Source organism: Gopherus flavomarginatus, chromosome 3, assembly GCF_025201925.1.
Source record: "Gopherus flavomarginatus isolate rGopFla2 chromosome 3, rGopFla2.mat.asm, whole genome shotgun sequence".
NCBI classification, from domain to species: Eukaryota; Metazoa; Chordata; order Testudines; family Testudinidae; genus Gopherus; species Gopherus flavomarginatus.
The window spans coordinates 122290794-122298618 of record NC_066619.1 but is presented as its reverse complement, the minus strand read 5'-3'; the positions used below and the strand labels follow the sequence as shown (position 1 = coordinate 122298618).

At 43.2% G+C, this 7825-nt stretch overlaps 1 protein-coding gene across 1 annotated transcript in view; it reads right to left on the bottom strand.

Moving 5' to 3' along the window:
- Window positions 1–430: 430 nt before the first annotated feature.
- KIAA1958 (KIAA1958 ortholog) overlaps window positions 431–7825 on the bottom strand; it is a 142213-nt gene continuing 134818 nt past the window's right edge. Inside the window, exon 6 of the transcript XR_007772995.1 lies at window positions 431–552. The gene's annotated coding sequence lies outside the window, so the exon portion shown is untranslated. The remainder of the gene's footprint in view (window positions 553–7825) is intronic.

Genomic DNA, 7825 nt, shown 5'->3' with positions numbered 1-7825 from the left:
AAAGCTTTTTATTGTTTTATTTTTCACCAATCTGGATAAAGCGATTAAGTGTCATTTACCAAAACTGAAACATACCTTCTTGCAAACCTGCTTACCTAGAGACGACAGAGAAATAGATATGATGATACACTGACTCCTGTGTATGAATGTATGTGCAGAGGAGAAAGATCAAAGAAATACAAGAAAATCGTTCTTGATGTTGATTGATTGACTGTTGCACTCTGAAGTAGGACTGGGAAGATGTCCAGTGCATTAAAAAGGAAAGCAATAACTATGTGACTTTCTACATTATTTTGTAAAATACATGCAGAGTAAATGAAAGCATTAGAATATTCCTGGTCAATAAAAAAAAAAACCTCCTTTTATTAAACATATTTATTCCTTCACAAAATCATTATTAATAACTATAATATTTGAGGCCACCTATCACCTTGGCTCTTACATTCTTTTGAGTGAGTGAGAGAGAGAGAGAGAATGAATCACACACAAAGCAAGTACCAGGGGCTGGGGGGATTTGTGCATGGAAATTCTTCCTTACATCATGGAATATCTCTGAAAAAAAAAGAGGATAAATGTGCTTCAGAAAGAAAAATAAATGACTTAATGTTTTATTGCTAGATTAAAGGAAATGGTTGAGTGCTACAGAAAATAAAAAGTACATTGAACTCTTCCTGTAACTTTAATTTTCAATCAATGGGAAAGGCCAGGACTTTTGACATAAATATTTGAAAGATGTTGTTCATATAGAATATTTTGCTAATTGATCCCCTCTGGAGCTGTGATTGACAAAGAGATTCAGCCAATCATCTCCTTCCTCACATTTGCTATACTCCCAACCTGCTCCAAATTCACTTTGTTCTGTTTACACAGAACAGCATTTACTCCATTATACTGATTACATACAGTGAATTTAGGAAGTTGTTACTTCTGGTTCCTGGTGATACGTACGTATGTACATACATGTGAGTGAATGTGCTAACTGCATGCACATTTTTCAGAGAATCTTACTAAATAATAATAGAGATAGAATGGGTCAGATAATATCTTTTATTGGACCAACTTCTCTTGGTGGAAGGGACAAGATTTTGAGCTTCATAGAGCTTGTCTTAAGATCCAGAGAAGATATCCAGAGTGCTCTGTGCAGCTTGAAAGGTTGTCCCCTTCACCAACAGAAGTTGGGCCAATGAAAGATATTACCTCACTCACCTTGCCTCTCTCCTATCCTGGGATCAACATGGCTACAACACCACTGCAATTAAATAATAACAAACAGGAAGGACTAAAATTAGCATTCTGAGTGTCTGAAAGGCTGCCAAAGAACAGAAGCTTTACTTAATTAAATGAACTGTATTTCTTAAATTAGCTTGAGAAAACAATTTGCTGGAACACAACTAAAAACACCGGTTCTTTTTAACTTAGACCCAGGGGATTCACTACACTGGACCAGATGCTTTCCTGACGTCATGCCCTTGCATGTCCAGCCACCAGAAGGACGCTCTTCAAAATGAAAACACTGCGAAGAGACAAACACACATTTCGAATAAAGGTAATTCTCTACTCTGTGTAGCATAAATGTTGACCTAATGCCTTGGCACTGAAGAATTTAAGAGTCCCCCCATTAAGGATGATGTACTTTGTCATCAGGATTCAGGATTTCCAGAACATGCTGTTGCAAAGGAAGTTAAGCTAATAAACCCAGATCTGTTTACTATAAAGCACTTAGCTCTATAGTCCCACCTTGTCGAGGCGATTAATACACGTAACTTCCATCCAAGCAAATAGGAGTCATTCCCAGCCTTGGCAAGATTTCAAAAAGTAAATAGTGAGTTTGGATACCTCAGTATTGGAGCGCCTAACCTGAGACATTTCAAAGGGCCCTGAACACCCACCCTCTGAAAATCAGGCCCCTGTGGATGTGTCAAGATGATCCCCCAAATCCCAGGGCTCTCACTAGTCACTAATGACTAGGGACCTACGAAATTCACAGTCCATTTTGGTCAATTTCACAGTCATAGGACTTTTAAATCATAAATTTCATGATTTTAGATTTTTAAATCTGAAATGTCACGGTGCTTTAACTGTAGGGGTCCTGACCCAAAACAGGTTGGGGAGGTCTCAAGGTTATCATAGGGAGAGGACTCAGTATTGCCTCCCTTACTTCTGCACTGCTGCTGATGGCAGCACTGCCTTCGGAGCTCAGTGTCTGAAGAGCAGCGGCTGCTGACTGGGATCCCAGCTCTGAAGGCAGCGCCACTGCCAGCAGCAGCGCAGAAGTAGGGTTGGCAGGTAAGGAGCCACTCTCAAGCTCCCCAGCTCTGAAGGCAGCACAGAAGCAAGGGTGGCAATATTGTGACCCCACCCCCACAATAATCTTTTGGGTCAGGACCACAGTTTGAGAAACACTGGCCTCCCCCGTGAAATCTGTATAGTAGAGTAAAAGTACAAAAAAGACCAGATTTCACAGGGGAGACCAGATTTCATGGTCCATGATGCACTTTTCATGGCTGTAAATTTGGTAGGGTCCTACTAATGACCTTTGAAAACCTTGACGATGGTACCCAGCACATCGAGATAAAGGTATGATCCTTAGGTTGTGAAGACAATTGATTTAGGAGAGGGAAAATGCAGGAAAAAAAAGATCTTTGAAATTTTCCTTTTTTAAAGCACAACATACTAAACAGTGCAGTGACCCTTGTTCAGAAGTCAGCCTTTGCCAAGTATTACAATACAGTGATATCAGAGGAATTTTAATGGAACCCTTCTGTATGGAATCACAAGAAATATACATTTTAAGTACTTATACCTGTCTACACTATCAGCATTCTGAACAGAGAGAGAGTAAAACCCAAGGTGTAAGTGAGCGAGCCCTTTGGAAACATAAAACACAGGGTCTGATTCCCCAGTGTGTTGTGGCAACACAAAGCTGACCTGAAGCCGGCTTAGCAGGCCACTGGGTTTCCCCCAGCACAGAGGGGTGCTCTGGGAGTTGGCTGTGGGAAAGTGGGCATGGCCAGGGTGCCACTGTGCCCCATGATGGCTGTTGGAAGGGCCAGTTGGGGCTCTCGCCAGGAAATATAAATTGGAGCAGCTTCAGGCCATCCTAATTAGTGCCAGGGACTGGGCTGGCATCCAGGCAGCCTCAGGACTGCAGGAGTGTAAAAAGGTGGCATAAAGCTCCAGTTGCACCAAGTGCTCCTTAGCAGCAGCTCAGGACCAGCACCACAGTTTCCAAATAATGGGGCTTTTGGGCGGTAATTCCACCGATGGCCTGCTTTGCAGTCCCTGCTCTGGCAAAACTCCCAGCTCTGGGTCTTTCACAAACACAAAGAGATTATGCACAAATGCAGCTTGTCACAGTAGTTCAGCCACACAGTTAAATAAACAGTGATGCAATCTCCTCTGGTAACATCCCAATACTTTTCAGTTCATTAATGCTTATGGTCTAGAATGATGCTGCCTTCCTGCTACACTCAGGAAGTGTAGTTGGGTAGCTTTGTGAATGCATAAGGAATGCAAGATTAATTGCCTAGCCCAGGGGATAGGGCAGTAGACTGGGATTCAGGAGACCTGGATGCTATTCCCCCTGACCTGCTGTGTGACCTGGGGGAAGTCAGTTCAGATCTCTGTGCCTTTTTAACTTCTCATTTCTTGTCTATTTCAATTGTAAGCCATTTGCAACATGGATTGCGTATGGGCGCTGCCCAGCACAATGTGGCCCTGATCTCAGATGAGGTCTCTAGACACCACTAGGATACAAATAACAACAACCCCAGCCTATCTTTGATGCTTTTAAAAATTAAATTTATTTAAATAAGTAACAGTGGCTCCAGTATCATTAATTCTAAAAGTTAAAAGACAAAATGAAGATCTTTTACTGACTGTACCACAGAGAAAGTTTAGGGAATAAACAAATAATTTTTTAAAAATTCATCATTAACCTATCAAATGTTGTTCTCTACTGCAAAAAAAAATTAGTTTCCAAAATATTTAGTCACTTCTCACATTTTGCAAAGATGAATATTGCTTTTATTTCAGAGCAAACACTGATTATAAATCAGAACAGAGCCAACAAATTATCTAACTTAAGAACATTTAAAAAAAAGACATTGTTAAACAGGATCAAGAGAGACTTTCCTTAACAAAAGCATTAGGTATTATTTTTTTCAGCTCATAGGGTAGCTTATTCTCACACAATCCCTACAAAAAGCTTAGTGGTACACAGGTGCATTATGAGTATCCTGTGAAGTATCAGGTATCAGATTGATAGGCCAAATGTAGGATAACAAGCTGGCTGATTCTATACCCATCTGAGCTTGTCTGGCATCTGCTGCCCTTCAGTGCTCTATTTGCTTTTCAAACGCACATAATACAAAGTATCAGAGGGGTAGCGTGTTAGTCTGGATCTGTAAAAGCAGCAAAGACTCCTGTGGCACCTTATAGACTAACAGACGTTTTGGAGCATGAGCTTTCATGGGTGAATACCCACTTCTTCAGATGCATGTGGTGGAAGTTTCCAGGGGCAGGTATATATATGCTAGCAAGCAAGCTAGAGATAACGAGGTCAGTTCAATCAGGGAGGATGAGGCCCTGTTCTAGCAGTTGAGGTGTGAAAACCAAGAGAGGAGAAACTGGTTCTGTAGTTGGCAAGCCATTCACAGTCTTTGTTCAATCCTGAGCTGATGGTGTCAAATTTGCAGATGAACTGAAGCTCTTTGAAGTCTGGTCCTGAAGTTTTTTTGCTGCAGGATGGCCACCTTAAGGTCTGCAATAGTGTGGCCAGGGAGGTTGAAGTGCTCTCCTACAGGTTTTTGTATATTGCCATTCCTAATGTCTGATTTGTGTCCATTTATCCTTTTCCGTAGAGACTGTCCAGTTTGGCCGATGTACATAGCAGAGGGGCATTGCTGGCATATGATGGCGTATATTACATTGGTGGATGTGCAGGTGAATGAACCAGTGATGGTGTGGCTGATCTGGTTAGGTCCTGTGATGGTGTCGCTGGTGTAGATATGTGGGCAGAGTTGGCATCGAGGTTTGTTGCATGGATTGGTTCCTGAGCTAGAGTTATTATGGTGCGGTGCGCAGTTACTGGTGAGAATATGTTTCAGGTTGGCAGGTTGTCTGTGGGCGAGGACTGGCCTGCCACCCAAGGCCTGTGAAAGTGTGGGATCATTGTCCAGGATGGGTTGTAGATCCTTGATGATGCGTTGGAGGGGTTTTAGCTGGGGGCTGTATGTGATGGCCAGTGGAGTCCTGTTGGTTTCTTTCTTGGGTTTGTCTTGCAGTAGAGGCTTCTGGGTACATGTCTGGCTCTGTTGATCTGTTTCCTTATTTCCTCGTGCGGGTATTTTAGTTTTGAGAATGTTTGGTGGAGATTTTGTAGGTGTTGGTCTCTGTCTGAGGGGTTAGAGCAGATGCGGTTGTACCTCAGTGCTTGGCTGTAGACAATGGATTGTGTGATGTGTCCGGGATGGAAGCTGGAGGCATGAAGGTAGGCATAGCGGTCGGTAGGTTTTCGATATAGGGTGGTGTTAATGTGACCATCACTTATTTGCACCGTGGTGTCAAGAAAGTGGACCTCCCGTGTAGATTGGTCCAGGCTGAGGTTGATGGTGGGGTGGAAGCTGTTGAAATCGTGGTGGAATTTTTCCAGAGTCTCCTTCCCATGGGTCCAGATGACGAAGATGTCATCAATGTAGCGTAGGTAGAGAAGGGGCGTGAGTGGACGAGAGCTGAGGAAGCGTTGTTCCAGGTCGGCCATAAAGATATTGGCATATTGTGGGGCCATGCGGGTGCCCATAGCAGTGCCACTGATCTGGAGATATATATTGTCATCAAATTTGAAATAGTTGTGTGTAAGTATAAAGGCACAGAGCTCAGCAGTCAGTTGTGCTGCGGCATTGTCAGGGATAGCACAACTGGCTGCTGAGCTCTGTGCCTTTATACTTACACACAACTATTTCAAATTTGATGACAATATATATCTCCAGATCAGTGGCACTGCTATGGGCACCCGCATGGCCCCACAATATGCCAATATCTTTATGGCCGACCTGGAACAACGCTTCCTCAGCTCTCGTCCACTCACGCCCCTTCTCTACCTACGCTACATTGATGACATCTTCGTCATCTGGACCCATGGGAAGGAGACTCTAGAAAAATTCCACCACGATTTCAACAGCTTCCACCCCACCATCAACCTCAGCCTGGACCAATCTACACAGGAGGTCCACTTTCTTGACACCACGGTGCAAATAAGTGATGGTCACATTAACACCACCCTATATCGAAAACCTACCGACCGCTATGCCTACCTTCATGCCTCCAACTTTCATCCCGGACACATCACACGATCCATTGTCTACAGCCAAGCACTGAGGTACAACCGCATCTGCTCTAACCCCTCAGACAGAGACCAACACCTACAAAATCTCCACCAAGCATTCTCAAAACTACAATACCCGCACGAGGAAATAAGGAAACAGATCAACAGAGCCAGACGTGTACCCAGAAGCCTCCTACTGCAAGACAAACCCAAGAAAGAAACCAACAGGACTCCACTGGCCATCACATACAGCCCCCAGCTAAAACCCCTCCAACGCATCATCAAGGATCTACAACCCATCCTGGACAATGATCCCACACTTTCACAGGCCTTGGGTGGCAGGCCAGTCCTCGCCCACAGACAACCTGCCAACCTGAAACATATTCTCACCAGTAACTGTGCACCGCACCATAATAACTCTAGCTCAGGAACCAATCCATGCAACAAACCTCGATGCCAACTCTGCCCACATATCTACACCAGCGACACCATCACAGGACCTAACCAGATCAGCCACACCATCACTGGTTCATTCACCTGCACATCCACCAATGTAATATACGCCATCATATGCCAGCAATGCCCCTCTGCTATGTACATCGGCCAAACTGGACAGTCTCTACGGAAAAGGATAAATGGACACAAATCAGACATTAGGAATGGCAATATACAAAAACCTGTAGGAGAGCACTTCAACCTCCCTGGCCACACTATTGCAGACCTTAAGGTGGCCATCCTGCAGCAAAAAAACTTCAGGACCAGACTTCAAAGAGAAACTGCTGAGCTTCAGTTCATCTGCAAATTTGACACCATCAACTCAGGATTGAACAAAGACTGTGAATGGCTTGCCAACTACAGAACCAGTTTCTCCTCTCTTGGTTTTCACACCTCAACTGCTAGAACAGGGCCTCATCCTCCCTGATTGAACTGACCTCGTTATCTCTAGCTTGCTTGCTAGCATATATATACCTGCCCCTGGAAACTTCCACCACATGCATCTGAAGAAGTGGGTATTCACCCATGAAAGCTCATGCTCCAAAATGTCTGTTAGTCTATAAGGTGCCACAGGATTCTTTGCTGCTTTTACATAATACAAATGTTTGCAAAAGACGGAAAGCTCATCTTCACTGCTAGCAGATCAGGAATAGGATAAATGCTTTCCTTGAATAATATAGATTCACATGTTAGGACAGAGGGGCACCATTTAGTTCAAATGATGGCTATTAATGCCGTGAAAAAAATGTTTGGGGGTGGGAGGGAATCTATACTAGTACTAAAAAAAAAAATCTTATTAGCACTAATAGCTTCTTAAAGCAAAGAAGTAGGATTTTTCTTCATTGTATACTGTTTTATCAGATAATACTTGTGAATTAGTTTCTCCTTATAGAGAGAATTCTGGAATCCAATAATGAAATGCAATTCTTCTGTCCTAATAGAGTTCAGAAGGGAATTAACAAAATTATAGCCAAATTCTGCTATAAGCAGTCACATTTAGATTCA